At 43.8% G+C, this 24,587-nt stretch overlaps 1 pseudogene; it reads right to left on the reverse strand.

Annotated features, from left to right (window-relative positions):
• Positions 1-9,767: 9,767 nt before the first annotated feature.
• On the reverse strand, positions 9,768-23,004 carry LOC145397008 (uncharacterized; annotated as a pseudogene).
• Between the last annotated feature and the right edge of the window lie 1,583 nt (positions 23,005-24,587).

Below are 24,587 nucleotides of genomic sequence, written 5' to 3' on the forward strand. Positions count from 1 at the left end.
ACGAGGGAGAGGGTAAGTGTCTGTTTTGGTTATCTGATTAACACGTCTGTAGTCGATGCAAAGACGCTGTGACCCACCTGGCTTAGGGACTAGAGTGACAGGAGAACTCCACACGCTCTGACAGGGCTCAATCATCTTGTGGTCCAACAGGTAGCCAAGCTCCTTCTGGATGAGAGAAACTTTCACTGGGTTCACACGGTAAGGAGGCAGTTTAATTGGCTTTGTGTCTCCAACATCGACATCATGCATTAACACAGTGGTTCTTCCTGGAGTGGCAAGGAACACTTGCCGGTACTCCTGCAGTAATGCCGAAAACTCCTGCCTTTCCTCGGGAGCTAGATGAGAAAGCTTAGTCTGGAGATCATTCATGATATCAGGATTCATCCCCAAACTATCACTCAGGCTCATGCTGCTTGGGAAAAAACTTAGTTTTTTTCTACGATCTGGTGTGGCGATGACATAGTTGACATCACTGAGTTTTTTCTCCACGAAATAAGGACCACTAAACTTGGCTTGAAGAGGTTGCCCATGAACCGGTAGCAGAATCAAAACCTGATCTCCTGGCTGAAAGTGGCGTAACCTGGACTTCTTATCATACCAAGTCTTCATCTTCTCCTGAGCAGCTCCTAAATTCTCTCTCGCCAGCTGTAAAGCAGTGGACAGCCGTTCTTTGAACTTCATCACATACTCCAGCAGGTTGACGTCATCTTCCTCCGACAGCCAGCATTCCTTGAGTAACTTAAGGGGTCCTCTTACTTCATGGCCAGACAGTAGTTCAAAAGGTGAGAAGCCCAGTGATTCATTTGGAGATTCTCTTGCAGCAAACACAACGAATGGAAGACCTTTATCCCAGTCTTTCTGATGTTCCAAACAGTATTTCTTGAGCATCGATTTGAGTGTTTGATGATATCTCTCCAACGCTCCTTGGGTCTGGGGATGGTAAGCTGAAGACGTGATCTGGGTGATGCCCAACACTTTCAGAGACTGCTTGAAAACATTTGACATGAAATTACTTCCTCAGTCTGACTGTACCTCCTTGGGCAGACCAAACTTTGTGAAGAACCCTAGCATTTCCTTAACCACGTTCTTTGCTGAGATGTTTCTAAGTGGAATGGCTTCAGGATAACGAGTAGCCATATCAATCATGGTCAACACATAAGAAAATCCTGAAGAAGTCTTAGGAAGAGGGCCCACAATATCCACCAACACACGGGTGAAAGGCGCCTCAAAAGGAGGAATGGGAACTAGAGGTGCAACCTTTTCGGTCTGATTACACTTCCCCACAACTTGACAGGTGTGACAAGACTTACAATACCAGGAAACATCCCTGAAGATACCTGGCCAGTAGAAGTGTTTCAAAATGCGTGCCACAGTCTTCCTCACTCCAAGGTGTCCTGCCAAACTGGAATCATGAGCCACTCTAATGATATCCTGCCTACAAACACGACGGATGACAACTTGATGTACAACCTCTCATTCACAGTCGGCTGATGCTGTTGGGGGTCTTCCCTTCCTCATAAGTACTCCTGACTTTACATAATAACAAGTAGAAGCACCGGCTGACTCTTCTTCACTGTAAGCAGAGTTAGCTAGACCTTTCAACTCAGGGTCAGCAACCTGCAACTCAACCAACTCTTGACGAGACAAATTATCAACACTACGGGGTACTGCCTCATCTGGTGAGTGGTCCAAATTAGCAAGAAAAGTGTCAGCTAGGATAACATCATCACCATCATTATCCTCTAAATCACCAGTAACTTTAGACTTAGCCCTAGTGACAGCACATGCAGGGAACACATCAGGGACATCACAATCCCGGGACGCAGCCACTGGCTCACTAGACAACTGAGGAGCTGGACACACTTGACTTCCACCAATATCATTTCCAAGTAAGAAAGTTACACCTGACATTGGGAGTGTCTCAACCAACCCAACCATAACGGAACCATTAACAAAACCAGACTCTAAATTCACTCTGCACAGAGGGACAGAGAAGTAATTATTCCCTACACCTTGTAAGATTACAGTTTCATCAGAGGAATTAACATTAGAGCCTAGAACACTGGTCAGCATAAGGGATTGGCAAGCACCTGTGTCACGATATATTTGAACTGATTTCCTGTCATTACTGTCCAGAGGACTGACAAAACCATCAGACAGGAAATTAGCACATGAACTCTTGAGAATGTCACCCACGTTACTGCTCAAAAGAGGAGCTCCATCATGAGAATTTAAGTTACCCCTCAAAGCAGGTTTAGTTAACTCAGTTAAAGAATTCTGGGAACTCTCAAGAGTGGACACTAGACCAATTGACTGAATATTTAAAGACTCCTTTTTGTTCACATCACGCTGTTTCCTGAAACATTTCTCCGTAGTATGACCAAGCTTACTACAATAAGTACATTTACTTTTCTGAAATGTAGAGGTGAAGCTGGTATTTACTTCCTGAGAAACATCATCCTTATTCTCTTTCCTGTTACCTGTACTCTGAGTAGAGGCAACGTACTTACTCTCAGCTTTCCCTTTTTCTCTAGAATATCTCTTGTGAGTGAGAACATATTCATCAGCTAAGACTGCAGCATCAGACAAATTATCTATCCTTTTCTCATCAAGATATAGGCTTACATCTTTATAAATACACCTCTTGAAGTCCTCCAGCAAAATCATCTACTTAAATTTACCAAAATCAGAATCCACATTCTTAGAATTTAACCACTGCTCTAACAGATCTTCTTTGATTTTTGCATACTCAACATGGGATTGCTTATCTTGCTTGTAAGTTGTCCTAAATTTTACTCTATAAGCTTCAGGAACAAGCTCATAGGCCTTAAGAATCAAGCTCTTAACTACATCATAATTATCAGATTGATCCTGAGGCACAGATGCATAAGTTACTTGAGCTTTACCGGTGAGAACAGTTTGAAGGAGTACTGGCCAATACTCCTTGGGCCAATTAAAACCTGTAGCTACCCTCTCAAACAACTGAAAATACTTTGTTAAATCAGATTCATTAAAAGGAGGGACAAGTTTAACATTTTTAGCCACATCAAAATCATCAGAGCAAGATGATCCAGTTCCACCTTGTTTCATGCGATACTCATGGTCTGCCTGAATCCTGGCAAGTTCAATTTGTGCCTGAGCCTGTACCTGTGCCTCTTGAATACGAGCATTTGCCTGAAATTCAGCCTCCTTAACACAAGCCTCCTTAGCCTGAGACTCAGCCTCCTTAGCACGTGCTTGAAATTCAGCTTCTTTCACACGAGCCTCCTGCAGGGCTAGCTGTAACTTAGCTAATTCAATCTGCGTTTGCTCATTTGGAGGAGTTACATTAAACAAGCTTTCAATAATCATGTCAACAATTTGATCTTTAAAATGATGAGAGCGAACAGCAATTCCCAATTGTTGAGCAACAAGCTTAAGTTCATTCTTTGTTCTGTTTTCTATATCACACACTGTTTGCACATTTGACAAAAAATCTTTGGCTTCATCAAGTGTAGTAATAGTAGACATCATGAATAAATCACAGTCACAAAATATCAAGCAATATCCTTATGATAATATCCTGAATATCCTGATAAGAGGTCGCCAATTTTATGTTACGGAACAGAGAAAGATAATGTACACTTTCAGTGAGAATACTGAAAATCACTACTGTCCCGTAAAGTTCCAGGTTCAAAACAAAAGAGTTAGGTAAAATTACAAGTTAAAGTTTAATGCTCAAACTAACAACAAAACATTCAGGACTCATAAGGATAATGTAATGGCAAATAAACAGGTTAAATATATGGTTAACTGCAATAGCCTCTATTAACACGAAATTAGCAAGAGTAAATTTATCTAAGTCAGCCCTGATAAAATGAGATACCAGATAATACTCAGTGAATGCAAGATAAATTATTACAGATACAAAATATTATCTAAAATGACTGATATAAAATCCCACACTAATCACAAAGACCTCATTAGGCCTAAGAATCAACCCTATGCTACACAGTACAAGAAAAAATGCAACAACAGTTATACTCAAATTACACACAGCTGCTAGATGTTTGGAGATTTCTTGAGCACTCACAATAATAATATCTGCACAGGGGAGGACAGAGATGTGAACAAAATGAGGAGAAGATCTAAGTGGCAATGATGCAGAGACTGAGCTCATTATATAGGGGCCAGGAGAGCTTGATACAACTTGTAAGAAGGACGCGCAAATGAAGCCATGGGAACAAAGAGTTGACAATCCTGGTCTGAACTCCAGAAATGACGACTTACTCTACTATAACGGTAGAAGGGGGGAACTGAGGCAGAACACGCTCGTGATCAAACATGCAGCATACTGTGCGTTAAAATTACACAAAGGATGATGAAATCATAGGCTATGTAACAATGTACACACCAAAACGCAAACACAGCTGCACACATCATTCAACCTTACCTCAACACACTACACGAATGGTTCACCACAAACAGGCTCAAAATAGCCCCAGCCAAATCTACAGTGACTCTCCCCACAAACTGGACAGCAGAACACAGTCACATCCCACACCTCACCATAAACAACACTCCCCTACCACACACACACACACACACACACACACACAAAGTCCTTGGTGTAACATACAATACATCAATGTCATTTAAACAACACATTACAAACATTAAAAATAAAATAACACCAAGGCTCAGTGCTTTGAGGTCACTTGCCCACACAACATTCGGACACAACAAAGAAACCACCACCACAGTACACAAACAATACATACGTTCAGTGATGAATTATGCAAGCCCTGCCTGGGCTTCTAACCTGACCAAAACACACTACAACACTCTACAGACCACACAGAACAAGGCCCTAAAAATAATCACAGGCTGCACAGCTACTACACCCACAGACCACCTACATCAAGAAACCAAAGTCCTCAAAGTCAAGGATCACCTAGATATGAGAGGCACCCAGTTTCTTGCTGCAGCCTCCACAAACCCACAACATCCACTACAGTACATGGCAGCACATCCACCCACACCAAGGAACATCAAAACAACACCCAGCACACGATACCATACACAAATACTGTCATCTCTCCCCCATCGCCCACCTCAGACCAACTTCCAGAAACATATCCACACTCAGATCACTCGCCGCTCCATTCAGTCACTTAAAGACAACACACAGCTGCATGCACGGACTCGTGACATCCACCCTTCTGAATTCTGTCTTCCTCGTGAGGACAGGGTCCACCTGGCCAGGCTGAGATGTGGGCACCATCCAGCCCTCTTAAGCTACCAGAAGAGGCTGGACGACTCCGTCGCTGATGCCTGTCCAGGATGCAACACAGCACCCCATACTATTAAGCACATTATGGAAGACTGCATTGCACACAATCACCTACGCCAACAACACAACATACACTCTTTGAGAGCTCTGTGGGAAAGCCCGGTCTCGGCCATGGCCTTCCTAAGGGACTCGGGGCTGTTTGGCCAGACTGCTTAGGGAACAACTACTACCACTACAGTTACCAACTTGGAGACATCCAAAACATGCCAGAGTTTTCTACACTGCATAACATTAAATTATTTAGCATAGAATTTTAAATTTAAAAACATAATTTAACAATCACAGAAATAAAACATTATTGAGAAAAAGAGCACAAAAATTAATGCACAACTTACAAAGTAACTACACTCACAAATAGCAGGCTAACTGGCAACTCTGACTTGTAATGGAACTACGATATGGGAAACATTGAGAAACTTCTCGACTACCTAACTGACAAATCCCGCTTCTTAACGATATCATATTGTTTTTTGCTTTTGGAAAAAGCCACTCATTCGATGCAGTGCCGCCCTCTGGTGTCTGTCCTTTCCTCTCCACCTTCCTTATTTTCTTTCTTCATCTTCTGTCTTTCTTTAATCCTTCTTTCTTCGTCCTTCTGCCTATGGGTGGTTTTACACTCTCTCTTCTGTCTTTCTTTCCTTCATTCTTTCCTATTCCTTCTGCATATGGGTGACTCTACATTGAGTTACAAGCCAAATGGCTTCCGTACACCAGGAAACCATTTACTACACTGGGTGGTAACCATATAACAAAATTATGGAGCCTGGTGACTTAGTAGGTGATAACAGCGCGCCAGATGGATTGAGCCGGTGAAGGTTTATATCCAAGGAGTGGTTGGGGTTTATTGCTCCCGTAATACCACTCAGGGATGAGTGAGGCTGATCTCTCTTAAATGTCAGGACCAACTTGCCTAGCCCCGGGCTCCTATGCTCCTCATGGGCAACGTAGGATTAGATGATGGACTGATGGATGGAAAAAGTTCTTGTACTTTTCGGAATCACTGAATCTCTTTCATTTAAAATATACCATTGAATACTCAGGGCAGGACATTATTCCCTTTCATTGGCTCTTTTCCCAGTAACAACCTTGTGAAATGTCATGGACGTTTGTTTGACTCACTTTCTCGATAGTATCTGAATATTAATTTTCTTGTCTTTCCTCAAACACCCTTTTGATGGAAAAACATTTCTCCTCCAGGCTATCTCTTTTCCTAACCTAAATTCATCTGTCTTGGGCTGGTGATGTCAGCGTGCTATCTGTATCCTCCTATTTTAACACCTGTATTTCCAAACATTAGGTGGCCGTTGCATGAAAAATACTTGCACTCATTTTCGTATTTCCAAAGTCCAATATTATGAATTCTTTACACTCTGGCTATGGCTAATCAGTTTTTGAATACATCGTTGTTTACTCCTTATTATCCAGACTTATCTGACATGACTCTTATATAATAGCTCATTCATAACGTCGACACTCTAGGATATAATAAAGGATACTGGTAATTTTGCTGTTTTCTACATATGTTCATCCGAATAGTGATCAAACATGCATATACTCTGTAATATATGATTTAGAGAAGCTAGTGTAAAACACTGCCTGAACCCTGGCCATCTTGGAGAAAGCTGTAGCATACCTCATCCATTACTCACATCTTACATGTGCTTAAACTTAAACTATCGTGAAACTTTCTATATTATGCACCTCTGGCCAGCCTTTTCACAGTGACACGTCCACTCACGGCTGGAAGACTTCTGATTCCCCCCAAGAAGCAACATTTTTGACAATTATGGTGCTGCACATTCGGAAGCGCAAGTGCTTTGACCTCTCGTGTACCAAATATTTCTTATATTGGGAATAACCTTTTTTGAGTGTGTAAATCATAACAAGGAGGTTGTTTCCAAAGCTATGGAAGCAGTCATGCCATTCATTTACTTCCTGATTGTAGCCAGTTAATTTTCTTTTAACTACAATAACTTAAATGTTGTCTACATCAAGCAGGTCCCTCCTGAAAACTGTAGTGTACTGGCACCAACTTAACCCTTTATTCGAATATACTTTTTTGTTACCAACCATAATTATTCCAAACTGTCCTTTATCTTTTCAAAAACAACTATAGTACTTCCATTTACAATGAGTGTCCAGTTCAGACTTTCTCATGGCACCATGCTAAAAATCTCTCCACCATTATTCCTCTCCTTTCCATCCTTTCTTACACTTAAATATCTCCTTTTCCGATGACACGGATGAAGAAATAATTGACCACATTTGTACTCTGGTGGTGCCAGATGCAACTTATGCAGCCATTAACTAAACTTCGCCGACACTGCTGGTGGTGGCAATGGAAGTAGTTACATTATCAGTTTTAATGAGGCAATAGCATGGAACAGGTAACAAAAACCTGTGAGACAGATGGATACTGTCGTCTAGGAGAGTGAGAAATACTGAAGGACTGGTTATTAAATAAACTTTTTAAAAATCGGCGCAACTGACAGGGTCATATGCCGCTATACAACAGAGTAAAAGACGCTAAAAAACATAAATTTTGCACACTAAAACAAAGTTGATATGCCCATGTAGAAATAAAATACATCTATCTATCTATCTATTGCCAGACGCCTCAATCCCGTTTCGGGTGGCCACAAACAAATCGCCTCCAAGTCGCCATGTCCCCCGCCATTTCACTGCCCTGCTCCCAACTCACACCCCCCTCTCTCATATACCTCTCCACCCCATCCCTACATCTCATCCTCGGCCTCCCCCTCCCTCTTCCCCCCTCCATCTCACTCACATACACTCTCTTCGTCAGTCTTTCACCCTCCATCCTCTCCACATGGCCAAAATACTTAAAATGACAAAATAATTTACTAATGTCAAATACCTGTAAAAGTGGTAGGAAGGCCACCTTCTGAAGGAAATTTAAAACGTCAGTGAGATAGCCATAGGTCCCTCCAAGCATTGAGGACAGAAAGTTGGTACCATCCACTGTCTTATACCTATGGAGGAATCTCTGACATAACTCCATCAGACTTCGACATTCGACCAGCAGGTGATGGACAGTAAGAGGAACAAGGCAATCATCACAGTACAGCTGAGTTCCACCACACATCAGGAACCCATGAGTTAGCCGTGAGTGCCCAGTGCAAAGCCGGGCAACAACCACCTCCATTTGCCGCGGTATGGAGGGGAGAACCCTTGGCACAACCACCCTTTAAAAATTTTTCTTCAACTTATTATGAATAAGAGCATCCTAATGTTTCTGCCAACATTTACGAAACACAGACTTAAAAAAAAAGTGCCATATCAGAAGTGGAAAGAGGGTAGTTGGTAGGCTGCCGTCGAGAAGATGCGGCATTAGCTAATGTATCTGCCTACTCATCGCCCTCCACACCAACATGCCCGGGAACCGAACAAAACTGGAGAAGCTTATCAGTCCTTTATTGGTAAGAGCCAGTCAAGAATGGCAAGGACCAGAGGATGAGTAGAATTTAAGGGCTCAAGAACCAAAATGGCACTATGAATCACTAAAGATCGCAAAAGAAGCCGTCTCATATGTTAAAATCAGTTGAAGAGCTAGAACAAAAGCGGTCAGATTTGCAGAAAAAATAGAGGAATCTCCCCTTTAGGGAAAACCAATCCAAGCCTGACACCAGTGTCTGACTTTAAACCAATTGTATGTACAGGAACATGCCTCTGTGAATGGATGAATGTTCCAAAAATAGCTACTGAGAGCTAGAGAAGGGATAGAAGTCTTGTTACCTTCAATATCTCTGCACACTTGCACCTCTAGAAGACACCATAGAGCGACCCCTGGGACCCAGATGGAGCCGACAGGCTCCGCAGACAGGCCTGAATCCCCCAAAATGCATATGCAAAAATGCATAGCTACTTTTGCTCGAAGAAAAACGAAAATCTCTCCAGTCCGGCCAGTTGGTGACCTTGTCCAGTTGTAGCTGCGTTCTCCACTCATCAGCGCAAATCTGGGATCCAGCAAACCATACTGATAGGTCATCCACATAAAGGGAAGAAAACACTCCTTCAGGTAGGGAACCTATTATTCCATTGATAACGACTGCAAATATTGGATCACTGTGCACACTCCGCTGTGGAGCAGCCTCCCCATGAATTCGAGGAACAGAGAGTGAAGAGCCCACATGGACTTGGAACTTGCAGTTTGACAAGATGTCGCTAAGGAACAATGGCAGGCGACCACGCATTCCGAAATTGTAAAGTTGAATCAGAATGCCAAGGCACCATGCCGTATCACACACTTTTTCCAGATCAAAGAACACAGCCACAAGATGTTGCTGACATGCAAAAGCCTCACGGAATGCTAACTTAAATCTGATGATGTTATCTAATGTACATCCCATTCTATGAAATCCATTCTGTGGTGGAGAGATGTAACCATTTTCTTAGATGCCAAATGGGCCTCACGCTAATCTTCATCTGAAAGAGTTTGCACCCACAAGACGTCAAACAAACTGGACGGTAATTAAAGACATTAGTCTGATCCTTACCTGGCTTAGGAAATGGGAGGAATATACTGATCTTCCAATCAGTGGGGAATATACCTACATCCCATCTCCAATTACAACGATCTATTAAAAACGATAGAGAATCGTACAGCAAATGGCAACTCATAGCATAAGGAATGTTATCAGATTCAAATGCAGAGTCACTGCACCGCTGGAGAGAAGCATGCAGTTCACAGAATATTCATATAACCCTTATCCTCCCCTTCCATGAAAATTTTCTTGATGTTGTTCACATACTGAGGAAACTGAATGTACAAGTAGTATTCAAATATGAGAACACCATCAAAAAAACCCTCATCAACAACAGCCCTTTCAGTAATTCAGGCATTGTTTACAAAATCCCGTGTAAAAGCTGTAACAAATTTTACACAGGACAATCTGGAAAAGATTTGGAAACTAGAATCTCACAACATAAATACAGTGTAAGGACAGCCCAGTAGAGTAGCGGTTTATTTCAGCACAAAGCATCCACTGATCACCATATTGACTGGACAGGCTCCAAGATTCTAGCAAGATCACAAAACTTTGATGAAAGAAATGTAATCTTGTCTAATTTCTGGCACATATGAAAAGAATGTAAACATGAGCTATGGTCATTTTAAGTGTGATAAATTGTTAACTGAATTAATTTTAAAGCAGTATCCCCCAGACTAACACGTGATTGTTCCCTGTCATCTCCTGGTAGTGTAGTCACACCTGTGTGGGACACACCTAACATTAATCCTCTAGGTCTTAAGTTAAGCAGCAGTATTTATCCCCTCCTTCTCTTCCTCCCTCCCCCCTCTCCCCTTCCCCCTTCCCTTCCTCCCCTCCCCCCTCCTCTTTCCTCCCCTCCTACTCCCTCCTCCTTTGTCACGTGCATCCCTAAGGAAAAAAGAAAGGTACCTATCACCCATCACCCCTTTTTTAGATTCAGGTCATCCTTTGTTGTGTTCCACTCCATACGGCAGGTGACCATAAGTTAAGCCGCAGGTAAAAAAATTCAGGTCATCCTTTGTTCTGTGTGCCACTACCTGCTGTAGGTGTGCATAAAAGACCTCTACCCTTTAGGTTTCTGTCTCACTCTGTGTGAAGATGTAATATACGAAAGTACTCACTGTTGCTCCTTTCATTTCTCCTGTGGTTATTTTGCATACATATCTTCACGGTGAAGTGAAGTCTCTGCATATATATATATATATATATATATATATATATATATATATATATATATATATATATATATATATGTATATATATATAATGTGGTAAGTGAGGGCACTCACCATCCACTCACTTGATGTAGTGTTGCTCTCGGGTGTCTGCCCTTTCCTCTCCTCTCCATTCCTTCCTTCCTCTTCTGTCTTTCTTTACTTCATTCTTTCCTCGTCCTTCTGCCTACGGGTGACTTTGTACTCCCTCTTTTGTCTTTCTCTCCTTTATTCTTTCCTCTTCCTTCTGCCTAAGGGTGATTCTACACTGAGTGACAAGCCTAATGGTTTCCTGTACACCAGGAAACCATTTTTTAATATATATATATATATCTATATATATATATATATATATATCTATATATATATATATATGTACCCCCTACAATATGTCTACCCCCGATGTATATATACCCCCCCCCCATGCATACATGCCCCCACTAAACTTGCTGACCTAGCACGCTTTCCCAGAACCCAAGCCCAGGAAGACTGCGTTACTGCGTCACTTCAGAGCAGACACTCAAGAAGGGCAGACTATTTTGTTGTGAGCTCGTAATAAACTCCTTAACTAGCTGTTTGTACACGGAGTTTCTATCACCAAAGTATTGCAAGTTACCTTTGGTGGCAGCGGTGGGATTGTCATTGATGTACAGTGTCTCCAGAGACTCAAGTGTGCCAATCTCCTCCGGCAAGTATCTCAGGTTGTTCTCTCATACACGTAAAGTAGGTCAGGTTTACCAGCTTCCCAAGTGCACGAGGAAGGCCTGACAGCTGGTTTGACTGGACTATAAGCTTCTGTAGGTCTTTCAGGAACCCAATTTCTGGTGGGAGCCCTTCCAACCTGTTTTCCTCCAAGTCCAAAACACTCAGTTTCAAAGGTTGCCTATGCTTGATGGAATCCTCTTGAGAAGATTATTGGATAATATCAGAACCTCCAAATTCTGTAAGCAGGATATATCTTCAGGGACTTTCGTCAGTTGATTTGTGCCAAGATTGAGTTCCACCATGTTCATCCAAGATCCAATATCAAGGGGTAAGGAGGTGAGCCTGTTGTAGTTCATGTTGAGCTTAGTGAGGTACTTAGCACGGGAGAAATGCCATAAGGAATCTTATCGACCTCGTTGTGCTCAAGATTGATGGAGTGGACATTTGTGAACCGTGATGGTCCACCAACAGGATAGGAGTTGAAAGCATTATGGGATAGGGTGAGGGAGGATAGGTTGGAAAGGGAGCTGAGTAGACCCTCTGGGAGCTGGGAAATCTGGTTGCTCTCCACATTGAATTCGTCAAGGTTGACACACTTGCTCAGTGAGTGTGGGACAGCTGTTAACTGGTTATATCTTAATCCCAAGGAAGTGAGGTTCTTTAAGTTGCCAATGGACTGTGGTAAGTCCAGTAACTCGTTGTGCTGGAGATGAAGTGTCTGAAGACTAGTACAGTTACCAATCTCCTCAGACAAATGCTCTAAGTTATTGTGGGCCACATCCAGTGTCACCAAGCCAGTTAATTCGCCTATACCAGCTGGTAGTTGACGGATCTTGTTCTCACGTAGTGATAATGTTACCAAATTCTTGAGGTTGCGAATATCTTCACCAACAACCCTTATCCTGTTAAACCTCAGGAACAGGGTTGTGAGGGAAGTGAGTCGATACACCACGTCAGGGATCTCGTTCAGCTTGTTGTGGCGCAGGTCCAGCACACGCAGCTTCTCTAGCCTCACCCCTCCTCAGTGCCTCTTGTGGTGTCATAACCGGCTGTGCTTCCGGGTGTACAATTTCTCTCACCAGTGCTCACCTCTCAAACAACCCCACCCACACACCTTGTTCCTCACCGCACGTGTCATCAATGCCGACCTACGCACCTGTTTCACCTGTTCCCAGCACCTGTTCTGAACTCATCATAAATCCTCCCCCCACAGAGCCACTTATCACTGTCTGACCACCGCCATTCTCTGAATTTGCAACTCAACAGCTCTACACCTGCATTGTACCAACATCTGCCCTCACACCCCATCACCGGCCCCGATGCCGCCACACCCTGCCTTCATATGTGGTCTGAATTACGTGAGCCTCCTAGGACCGCCACTCCCTGCCGGTGACTCATCGGAGCATCTCTTCCCGTCTCGACTTAAGCCCAATCGCGAAGTATGCCAACTTGTCCCCACTGTCCTGATACCAAGGTTCTTCACATAGTTCATAATACCCCTCAAGCTTCCCATCCAGGTAAAGACCGATGCTTGTGCCAAGCATGTCTCAAGTACTATTGGCCAACCATGCACCGCGATATCAATGCCCACTGTGACTCTTGCCTCTCCTGCCACCGCCACAAAGGATCAACCGGCTTACCTGCACCGCTCTTACAATACCCAATCCCGTCACGACCATGGAAAACTGTCTCAATCGATCTCTTAAAACTACTTCTCACGGAATCCAGCACTGAGTACTTGTTCATAGCAGTCGACCACTTCTTCTGCTACTGTGTCCTCGTACCCCTTTCCGACAAGACCGCGAAAAGCGTTGCACGTGCCTTTGTAGATCACGTAATTTGCCCGTTCAGTACCCCTCATACCATTCTTACTAACAACGGTACAGAGTTCAACAATAGCCTTCTAGATGAGATCTGTCGCCGCTTTCATATCAGTAAGTGCAATGTCGTGCCTAACCATCCAGCTTCCAATGGCCTTGTAGAACGCCACAATCGGAAAATCTAGAGTGCCTTAGACATCTAGGCTTCCATAGTTCGTCCTGGGATGACTGGGTTCCCCAAGTGGCATCCTCAATCAATAGCTCCATCAATGCATCCATTGCCGAATCTCCCTTCTTCGTCCTCTTTGGTTTTGACAAGGACCTCCCATACTCTCTCTTATCCTCAAAGCCAGAACCCATCTACAACATGGATGATTATGTTAAACTAAAATTGGCCAACTTCCAGACAATCCACCAGTATGTCCAATCCACTTTGGCTTTCTCTCAGGAGGACATGCTGCAGCGACAACATAAATCCGCCTCTCCTATCACTATCAATGTAGGCGATCTTGTCTTTGCTCATTCCCATACGCGTTCCTCTAAGTTGGATGACAAATTTACAGGGCCCCACCGTGTCCTCACTCAACAAGGCAACAAATTTCTCCTCCAGGACCTGTCCACTAAGGACACCAGATGGGTCCACGTCGATGACTTAAAGCGAGCACCCCGTGGTCTCATGTTGGAAGAGTCATTTACACAACCTCTTGACCCCCCTTCCCCTCCACACATCCCTCAGTCTGCTCCATCTCCACCTATCCCTCAGTCTCCTTCATCTCCACCTACACCTACTCATTCATCAACCAATCAATATCGGTCCAAACTGCGCTTTGCCCATCAACCTCTTCAAGACCTCTCCCGTTAACTCTATCCTGATTTTCTAGGTACGATGTTAGCGGTCTACCTGCTGGCAGTGCTGACCCTCTTGGGGTCTGGGTCGGGTCAGGACGATGGTGGAGTACGTCCCGGGGCCTTGGTCGGCTCAGGAGGCGAGGTAATGCTTATCGACGAACTAGTCTCCCTGTGCTACAATCTTGCGCCCCTGGCCGACTTAGCCATTGCCCTACCTGCCTATGTGCACCAGCTCCACGGAATCAAGACCCATCTCACGGCCATCATGGGGACACACAACTCAAATCAGTATCGCTATAACCTTTTCCTACCACTCTCCTGGCAATTGCAATACATAAGTAACAGACTCACTGAGCCCAATGACACATTTTCCATTCAGACACCCGTTGGTCATTCTCGTGTGAAACGAGGTCTCTTCGACTTCAGCGGTGAGATTCTGAGTGGCTTGTTTGGCGTTGCTACAGCCCGTGACATTTCTGGCTTCAAATCTGATCTTGCTCATTCAGCTTCAGCCCTAGAATCCAGCCGAGTCATCAAAATCCAACACACTATGTTACAGAAGATTACGGCCCACCTAAATGAAGTCACGTCCACTCTAAACAACTTCACCGATATCTTACAACGACACCTTTCAGATCTCAACGTTATCTCTCAGTTCTTCTACCTCAGACTCAACATGGATAATCTCCACCTGGCCATTGACTCTCTCCTGTTTCAAGTCTCTACCTTGGTTCGTATCCTGGTTGATGCTATAAATGGACGTGTCACTGCCGACTTAGTACCTGTCTCAGCTCTCCGTTCTATCCTGGAATGGGCTCACTCCACCTTCGGTCTATCCCCAGTCCTCCCCTACTCCTCCCTCGAATATTATTATCCTGTTCTCAAAGCCACTCTTCTCACCAAATACGTCGTCGTCCATATTCCTCTCCGTTCTGCCATAACCTTTAACCTTTTCCACATCATTCCCTTCCCTTTCCACCTCAACAACTTCTTGTTACAAGTATCTGTTCCTTCAGAATATTTCCTCTTCTCCCATGATCATCTTTCACTTGCCTTCCTTTCTTCCACAGACCTCCAGAAATGTTCCTCCCTTACTCCGACCTCTCGTCTCTGTGCTGCCCACCTTTTCGCTATCTTCCTTAGCAGTGCTACACCCTGTGAGTCTGCTTGAGTTCGCAACCATTCCATCTACTTGGCCTGTTCCTTTGTACCAGCTTCTGAATTCCCGGTCCACGATGCTCACCTCAACCATGTCCAGTACTTCTTCTTTTCTGTTCCCATCTCTGTCACAATCATGTGTCCTATTTCTTCGGTTCGATCCGTCCCCGCTAGTGGTCTCTACAAAGCACCAGACTATTGTACCGTCAAATCAGAGTCCATCATCACTTACGCCACTCGTTATCACCAGGCTGTCCGTAAACACTCCTATGACATCTTTCAGCCAATCGACATGCCTTCAACCCTACCATCTGCCAACATTACCATCACCTCCCCTAACTTGCGCATGCTAACATTCCTCAATGACAGTGACTTCATTATGGATCAATTTTCTCTGGCCTTCAGCCGTTCATGGGTTCATCCAACAGTTGTGTTTCCCCCTGTGGTTATCGCTTTCATAGGTTTTCTACTCATCATATGTGCAGTGCATTGTTGTGTCAGGAAAATGGAATGCCGACTCCAAGAAATCAGAGTCGCTACAGGCATAGTACGCCCTACACACGACGTAGAAACTCCCCGTACTTAGTGCCCTCACATTCAGTGACTACCAATGCCATCTGACAATTAACCAAACTGTGAATGGAACCTTCCTACTAGAACATGATGGTATTTCTTTAATGCATTACTGAGTGATAGTGTATCCTACAGAAACTAACAAAAAAAAAAAAAATGAATGAAGAACAACAAAAGAACTCTCATATCTACTGCTTGTTTATCGTGTAACAAGATATTATTGTATAATCCCCATTATATCTATGTCGAACTTCGACCCTTACTGGACACATACCTATTAATCCTTGTATATCTTATATGTATATATCCTACTAATTCCCTCCCCTAAATATGGCAATGTCTCCCCTACTGCCCCTGTATCATACTTATCCCTTGTACAAACCTCCCAAACCCTGCCTTAGTAATATAATCAAACACCCTCTAACTCCTGGTGTCAGGAGACACCATCTCAGCTACCCGGGGGAGTAGTGTACCCCACCCCTACAATATGTATACCACCGATGTATATATCCCCCCTCCAATGCATACATGCCCCCACTAAACTTGCTGACCTAGCACGCTTTCCCAGAACTCAAGCCTGGGAAGACGGCGTTACTGCATCAGTTCAGAGCAGACACTCAAGAAGGGCAGACTATTTTGTTGTGAGCTCATAATTAACTAGCTGTTTGTACACAAAGTTTCTATCACCAAAGTATTGCAAGTTACATATATATATATATATATATATATATATATATATATATATATATATATATATATATATATATATATATATATTGTTACGGAACAGAGAAAACTGTCCCGCAAAGTTCCAGGTTCAAAACAAAAGAGTTAGGTAAAATTACAAGTTAAAGTTTAATGCTCAAACTAACAACTAAACATTCAGGACTCATAAGGATAATGTAATGGCAAATACAGGTTAAATATATGGTTAACTACAATAGCCTCTATTAACACGAAATTAGCAAGAGTAAATTTATCTAAGTCAGCCCTGATAAAATGAGAAAACCGGATAATGCTCAGTGAATCCAAGATATATTATTACAGATACAAAATAATATTACTACTGGCTGACACCAAAAACACATGAATCACAAAAACCTCACTAGGCCTACGAATTAACACCTTATGCTATACAGTACAAGGAAAAAATGTAATAACACTTATACTCAAATTACACAGCAGCTAGACGGTTGGAGACTTCCTGTGCACTCACAAAAATAATAACAACTGTACAGGGGAGGACAGAGAGGTGAGCAAAATGAGGAGTAGATCTAAGTGGCAATTAATGCAGACTCTGAGCTCAGTATATAGGGGCCGGCAGAGCTTGATACAACTTGTAAGAAGGACGCGCAAATGAAGCCATAGGGAACAAAGAGTTGACAATCCTGCTCTGAACAACAGAAAGAACGACTTACTCTACTATAAGGGTAGAAGGGGGGAGTGAGGTAGAACACGCTCGTGATCAAACATGCAGCATACTGTACGTTAGAACTACACAAAGGATGATGAAATCATAGGCTATGTAACACCTCCCCACAAAGAAAAAAGAAATTTACAAAGGAAATTTCTTATTACTCTAAAACAATCTGTCTAAAGTCTAGATAAGCAATCTGCAATAACATTTTCTTTCCCCATGATATGTTGTATGTCTAATGAATACTCCTGAAGAAGTAGACTCCATCTTGTCAATCTCTGATTTTTATCTTTAAACTTACTAAGGAATTTCAGTGGGTTATGTGATAAAAGAGTATATTGGATTTTATACAAAAATAGAGCAGAAATAAGCATTGTACCATCGTGCGAAACGAGCAAAATCGGCCAACTTGGTCACGATGAATCGCTAACATTCTAAAATCATGATACATATAATTTTTTTTTACTTACATAATACTTCTACAATAACATTATACCATTTTACATTTTATTGAACTGTTTTTACGTATTCAGAGGCCTTTTGATAACATTTAGCGTAATGTTAGCGCTTATTTACGTAGTGAGTGAACTCGCTGTGACTGTTGTTTCAACTCGTATTGTGCTTTTTCTACTTACATAATACTTTTCTAATATTATTATACACTTTTCAACTTTATAGAACTGTTTTGAGATTATTTCAGGCCTTACGTAAATATATAGGGTAATAATAGCGCATAATAACACACGGTGAAGTCGCTATGACAACTATTTCAACTTACAACCTATTTTTGTACTTATATAATAATTCTCCACTAACATTGCACATGTAAACACTTGATATAATTGATATCACATCATTTCTGAACTTACGATGGAACTGAGCGTCATATTTGCGCGTACTTACACAGGGAGTGTTATCGCGATATCATTTGTTTCATCTTACACTAGTAATCAACTTATAAAATACCTTACTACTAACATTACAACATCTTCCACTGTATATAATTCCTATCACATACTTACTGACCAGAATGTGGGTGTACTCGTGACATCAATTATGACAACTTACAGTAATGTTCAACTTATACGTTTTATTCATGCTAACATTACACCCGTTTCCACTTTATTCCTTGCTATCACATATTTACTGACCAGATTTACACAGTGGGTGTAGTTTTGATAACAATTCTTTCCACTTACACTAACCACGTCACCATCGTCCCCTTCGTCAGGGTGGGGAGGTGAGGGTGGTGGGGGAGGTTGGAGAGGTGGAGAGCGGCGCCTCTCATCACTCGCACTTCTCTTCCCTCTCCCTTTTCCTTTACCCTTTCCCTTCCCTTTCTTTCCTTTCCCCACATCCTAGGGCTGTGGGGAGGAAGTTTGGGAATATTCAGGGGCAAAAGAAGTGCTGGGGAGTGACTCAATCTCCTCTCCCCTAGGCCTACGAGCACCACGTGCTCGTGCTGCCTCCCTCACACCACTTGCCCCTTCACCCCGCACTACCCCCACACCACTCTCACTTTCACCCCGCGCTGCCGCCACAACACTTTCCCTTTCTCCCAGCAATCCCACCACACCACTTGCCACTTCCCCAGACAAAGTACTTTCACCATACCTTATGTGTTGTCTCGCCCCACCTTCTGATCCTCGTGGTGATATTTTCTCTTTTCCCAACCACGCGGCGATATCACGTCCTAGGCCTCCGTCATCCTCATCATCCTCATCCTCGTCCTGATCAGATTCAGGATGGAGAGATAGCTTTGCACGTGGTTGGGGAGCAGGCTGGCCTTCCCTTGCCTTACGGTATGTCACATACTGCGTTTTTCGGGGCGAAGGGACCTCCTCATCACTGCTACTTATTTCTTCCTCTGGCTGGACGTAATCGCGATCCACCACATCATCATCGAGTGGAGAATCACTGTCTCCAGTGAAGGCTTCCAGGACGGATGCGATTTCCTCGTCTGAGAGACCTTTCCGCGCCATGTCTGACCTGGGTCACTGCTAGCAGGTGAGTGACCGAGACAAGGGCGAGCACGGGTCACGCAGGGTCTAGGACGCTGCCCGCCTGGCGGCAGGTAGGGGAGGCTTGGGTACCCGGGCGAAACGAAAATCTCGAGCGAATTTTGAAAATTGTGGAAATTATGAACCTTGCAATTGCAGGACGTTGAAGTACGTCCCCGGGATTAGCTGTAACAAAACGTGAGGACGTGGAAGTACGTCCCCGGGACGCCGCGGGTTAACGTAAAAAGATCTGTGTTCATATCCATGTACCTAAGAGCATATAGAATTTCAGACCCAGAATTTTTAGGTGATGAACTAAAAATGATTCAGAGCATTGGAAAGAAGCTAAAATATCCACAAATCATACTAGCTCAGTCCCACAATACAACCAAAAAACGATTTCTTGAAGGGAAAACTAATAAGCCAGATCGCCAGAATATTCATATAACCCTTATCCTCCCCTTCCATGAAAATTTTCTTGATGTTGTTCACATACTGAGGAAACTTAATGTACAAGTAGTATTCAAATATGAGAACACCATCAAAAAAACCCTCATCAACAACAGCCCTTTCAGTAATTCAGGCATTGTTTACAAAATCCCGTGTAAAAGCTGTAACAAATTTTACACAGGACAATCTGGAAAAGATTTGGAAACTAGAATCTCACAACATAAATACAGTGTAAGGACAGCCCAGTAGAGTAGCGGTTTATTTCAGCACAAAGCATCCACTGATCACCATATTGACTGGACAGGCTCCAAGATTCTAGCAAGATCACAAAACTTTGATGAAAGAAATGTAATCTTGTCTAATTTCTGGCACATATGAAAAGAATGTAAACATGAGCTATGGTCATTTTAAGTGTGATAAATTGTTAACTGAATTAATTTTAAAGCAGTATCCCCCAGACTAACACGTGATTGTTCCCTGTCATCTCCTGGTAGTGTAGTCACACCTGTGTGGGACACACCTAACATTAATCCTCTAGGTCTTAAGTTAAGCAGCAGTATTTATCCCCTCCTTCTCTTCCTCCCTCCCCCCTCTCCCCTTCCCCCTTCCCTTCCTCCCCTCCCCCCTCCTCTTTCCTCCCCTCCTACTCCCTCCTCCTTTGTCACGTGCATCCCTAAGGAAAAAAGAAAGGTACCTATCACCCATCACCCCTTTTTTAGATTCAGGTCATCCTTTGTTGTGTTCCACTCCATACGGCAGGTGACCATAAGTTAAGCCGCAGGTAAAAAAATTCAGGTCATCCTTTGTTCTGTGTGCCACTACCTGCTGTAGGTGTGCATAAAAGACCTCTACCCTTTAGGTTTCTGTCTCACTCTGTGTGAAGATGTAATATACGAAAGTACTCACTGTTGCTCCTTTCATTTCTCCTGTGGTTATTTTGCATACATATCTTCACGGTGAAGTGAAGTCTCTGCATATATATATATATATATATATATATATATATATATATATATATATATATATAATGTGGTAGGTGGGGGCTCACCATCCACTCACTCGATGTAGTGCTGCTCTCGAGTGTCTGCCCTTTCCTCTCCTCTCCATTCCTTCCTTCCTCTTCTGTCTTTCTTTACTTCATTCTTTCCTCGTCCTTCTGCCTATGGGTGACTTTGTACTCCCTCTTTTATCTTTCTTTCCTTTATTCTTTCCTCTTCCTTCTGCCTAAGGGTGACTACACTGAGTGACAAGCCTAATGGTTTCCTGTACACCAGGAAATCATTTTTTAATATATATATATATATATATATATATATATATATATATATATATATATGTACCCCCCCTACAATATGTCTACCCCCGATGTATATATACCCCCCCCAATGCATACATGCCCCCACTAAACTTGCTGACCTAGCACGCTTTCCCAGAACCCAAGCCCAGGAAGACTGCGTTACTGCGTCACTTCAGAGCAGACACTCAAGAAGGGCAGACTATTTTGTTGTGAGCTCGTAATAAACTCCTTAACTAGCTGTTTGTACACGGAGTTTCTATCACCAAAGTATTGCAAGTTACCTTTGGTGGCAGCGGTGGGATTGTCATTGATGTACAGTGTCTCCAGAGACTCAAGTGTGCCAATCTCCTCCGGCAAGTATCTCAGGTTGTTCTCTCATACACGTAAAGTAGGTCAGGTTTACCAGCTTCCCAAGTGCACGAGGAAGGCCTGACAGCTGGTTTGACTGGACTATAAGCTTCTGTAGGTCTTTCAGGAACCCAATTTCTGGTGGGAGCCCTTCCAACCTGTTTTCCTCCAAGTCCAAAACACTCAGTTTCAAAGGTTGCCTATGCTTGATGGAATCCTCTTGAGAAGATTATTGGATAATATCAGAACCTCCAAATTCTGTAAGCAGGATATATCTTCAGGGACTTTCGTCAGTTGATTTGTGCCAAGATTGAGTTCCACCATGTTCATCCAAGATCCAATATCAAGGGGTAAGGAGGTGAGCCTGTTGTAGTTCATGTTGAGCTTAGTGAGGTACTTAGCACGGGAGAAATGCCATAAGGAATCTTATCGACCTCGTTGTGCTCAAGATTGATGGAGTGGACATTTGTGAACCGTGATGGTCCACCAACAGGATAGGAGTTGAAAGCATTACGGGATAGGGTGAGGGAGGATAGGTTGGAAAGGGAGCTGAGTAGACCCTCTGGGAGCTGGGAAATCTGGTTGCTCTCCACATTGAATTCGTCAAGGTTGACACACTTGCTCAGTGAGTGTGGGACAGCTGTTAACTGGTTATATCTTAATCCCAAGCAAGTGAGGTTCTTTAAGTTGCCAATGGACTGTGGTAAGTCCAGTAACTCGTTGTGCTGGAGATGAAGTGTCTGAAGACTAGTACAGTTACCAATCTCCTCAGACAAATGCTCTAAGTTATTGTGGGCCACATCCAGTGTCACCAAGCCAGTTAATTCGCCTATACCAGCTGGTAGTTGACGGATCTTGTTCTCACGTAGTGATAATGTTACCAAATTCTTGAGGTTGCGAATATCTTCACCAACAACCCTTATCCTGTTAAACCTCAGGAACAGGGTTGTGAGGGAAGTGAGTCGATACACCACGTCAGGGATCTCGTTCAGCTTGTTGTGGCGCAGGTCCAGCACACGCAGCTTCTCTAGCCTCACCCCTCCTCAGTGCCTCTTGTGGTGTCATAACCGGCTGTGCTTCCGGGTGTACAATTTCTCTCACCAGTGCTCACCTCTCAAACAACCCCACCCACACACCTTGTTCCTCACCGCACGTGTCATCAATGCCGACCTACGCACCTGTTTCACCTGTTCCCAGCACCTGTTCTGAACTCATCATAAATCCTCCCCCCACAGAGCCACTTATCACTGTCTGACCACCGCCATTCTCTGAATTTGCAACTCAACAGCTCTACACCTGCATTGTACCAACATCTGCCCTCACACCCCATCACCGGCCCCGATGCCGCCACACCCTGCCTTCATATGTGGTCTGAATTACGTGAGCCTCCTAGGACCGCCACTCCCTGCCGGTGACTCATTGGAGCATCTCTTCCCGTCTCGACTTAAGCCCAATCGCGAAGTATGCCAACTTGTCCCCACTGTCCTGATACCAACGGTTCTTCACATAGTTCATAATACCCCTCAAGCTTCCCATCCAGGTAAAGACCGATGCTTGTGCCAAGCATGTCTCAAGTACTATTGGCCAACCATGCACCGCGATATCAATGCCCACTGTGACTCTTGCCTCTCCTGCCACCGCCACAAAGGATCAACCGGCTTACCTGCACCGCTCTTACAATACCCAATCCCGTCACGACCATGGAAAACTGTCTCAATCGATCTCTTAAAACTACTTCTCACGGAATCCAGCACTGAGTACTTGTTCATAGCAGTCGACCACTTCTTCTGCTACTGTGTCCTCGTACCCCTTTCCGACAAGACCGCGAAAAGCGTTGCACGTGCCTTTGTAGATCACGTAATTTGCCCGTTCAGTACCCCTCATACCATTCTTACTAACAACGGTACAGAGTTCAACAATAGCCTTCTAGATGAGATCTGTCGCCGCTTTCATATCAGTAAGTGCAATGTCGTGCCTAACCATCCAGCTTCCAATGGCCTTGTAGAACGCCACAATCGGAAAATCTAGAGTGCCTTAGACATCTAGGCTTCCATAGTTCGTCCTGGGATGACTGGGTTCCCCAAGTGGCATCCTCAATCAATAGCTCCATCAATGCATCCATTGCCGAATCTCCCTTCTTCGTCCTCTTTGGTTTTGACAAGGACCTCCCATACTCTCTCTTATCCTCAAAGCCAGAACCCATCTACAACATGGATGATTATGTTAAACTAAAATTGGCCAACTTCCAGACAATCCACCAGTATGTCCAATCCACTTTGGCTTTCTCTCAGGAGGACATGCTGCAGCGACAACATAAATCCGCCTCTCCTATCACTATCAATGTAGGCGATCTTGTCTTTGCTCATTCCCATACGCGTTCCTCTAAGTTGGATGACAAATTTACAGGGCCCCACCGCGTCCTCACTCAACAAGGCAACAAATTTCTCCTCCACGACCTGTCCACTAAGGACACCAGATGGGTCCACGTCGATGACTTAAAGCGAGCACCCCGTGGTCTCATGTTGGAAGAGTCATTTACACAACCTCTTGACCCCCCTTCCCCTCCACACATCCCTCAGTCTGCTCCATCTCCACCTATCCCTCAGTCTCCTTCATCTCCACCTACACCTACTCATTCATCAACCAATCAATATCGGTCCAAACTGCGCTTTGCCCATCAACCTCTTCAAGACCTCTCCCGTTAACTCTATCCTGATTTTCTAGGTACGATGTTAGTGGTCTACCTGCTGGCAGTGCTGACCCTCTTGGGGTCTGGGTCGGGTCAGGACGATGGTGGAGTACGTCCCGGGGCCTTGGTCGGCTCAGGAGGCGAGGTAATGCTTATCGACGAACTAGTCTCCCTGTGCTACAATCTTGCGCCCCTGGCCGACGTAGCCATTGCCCTACCTGCCT

Source organism: Coenobita brevimanus, chromosome 40, assembly GCF_032717465.1.
Source record: "Coenobita brevimanus isolate Jiangsu-jjx chromosome 40, ASM3271746v2, whole genome shotgun sequence".
NCBI lineage: Eukaryota > Metazoa > Arthropoda > Malacostraca > Decapoda > Coenobitidae > Coenobita > Coenobita brevimanus.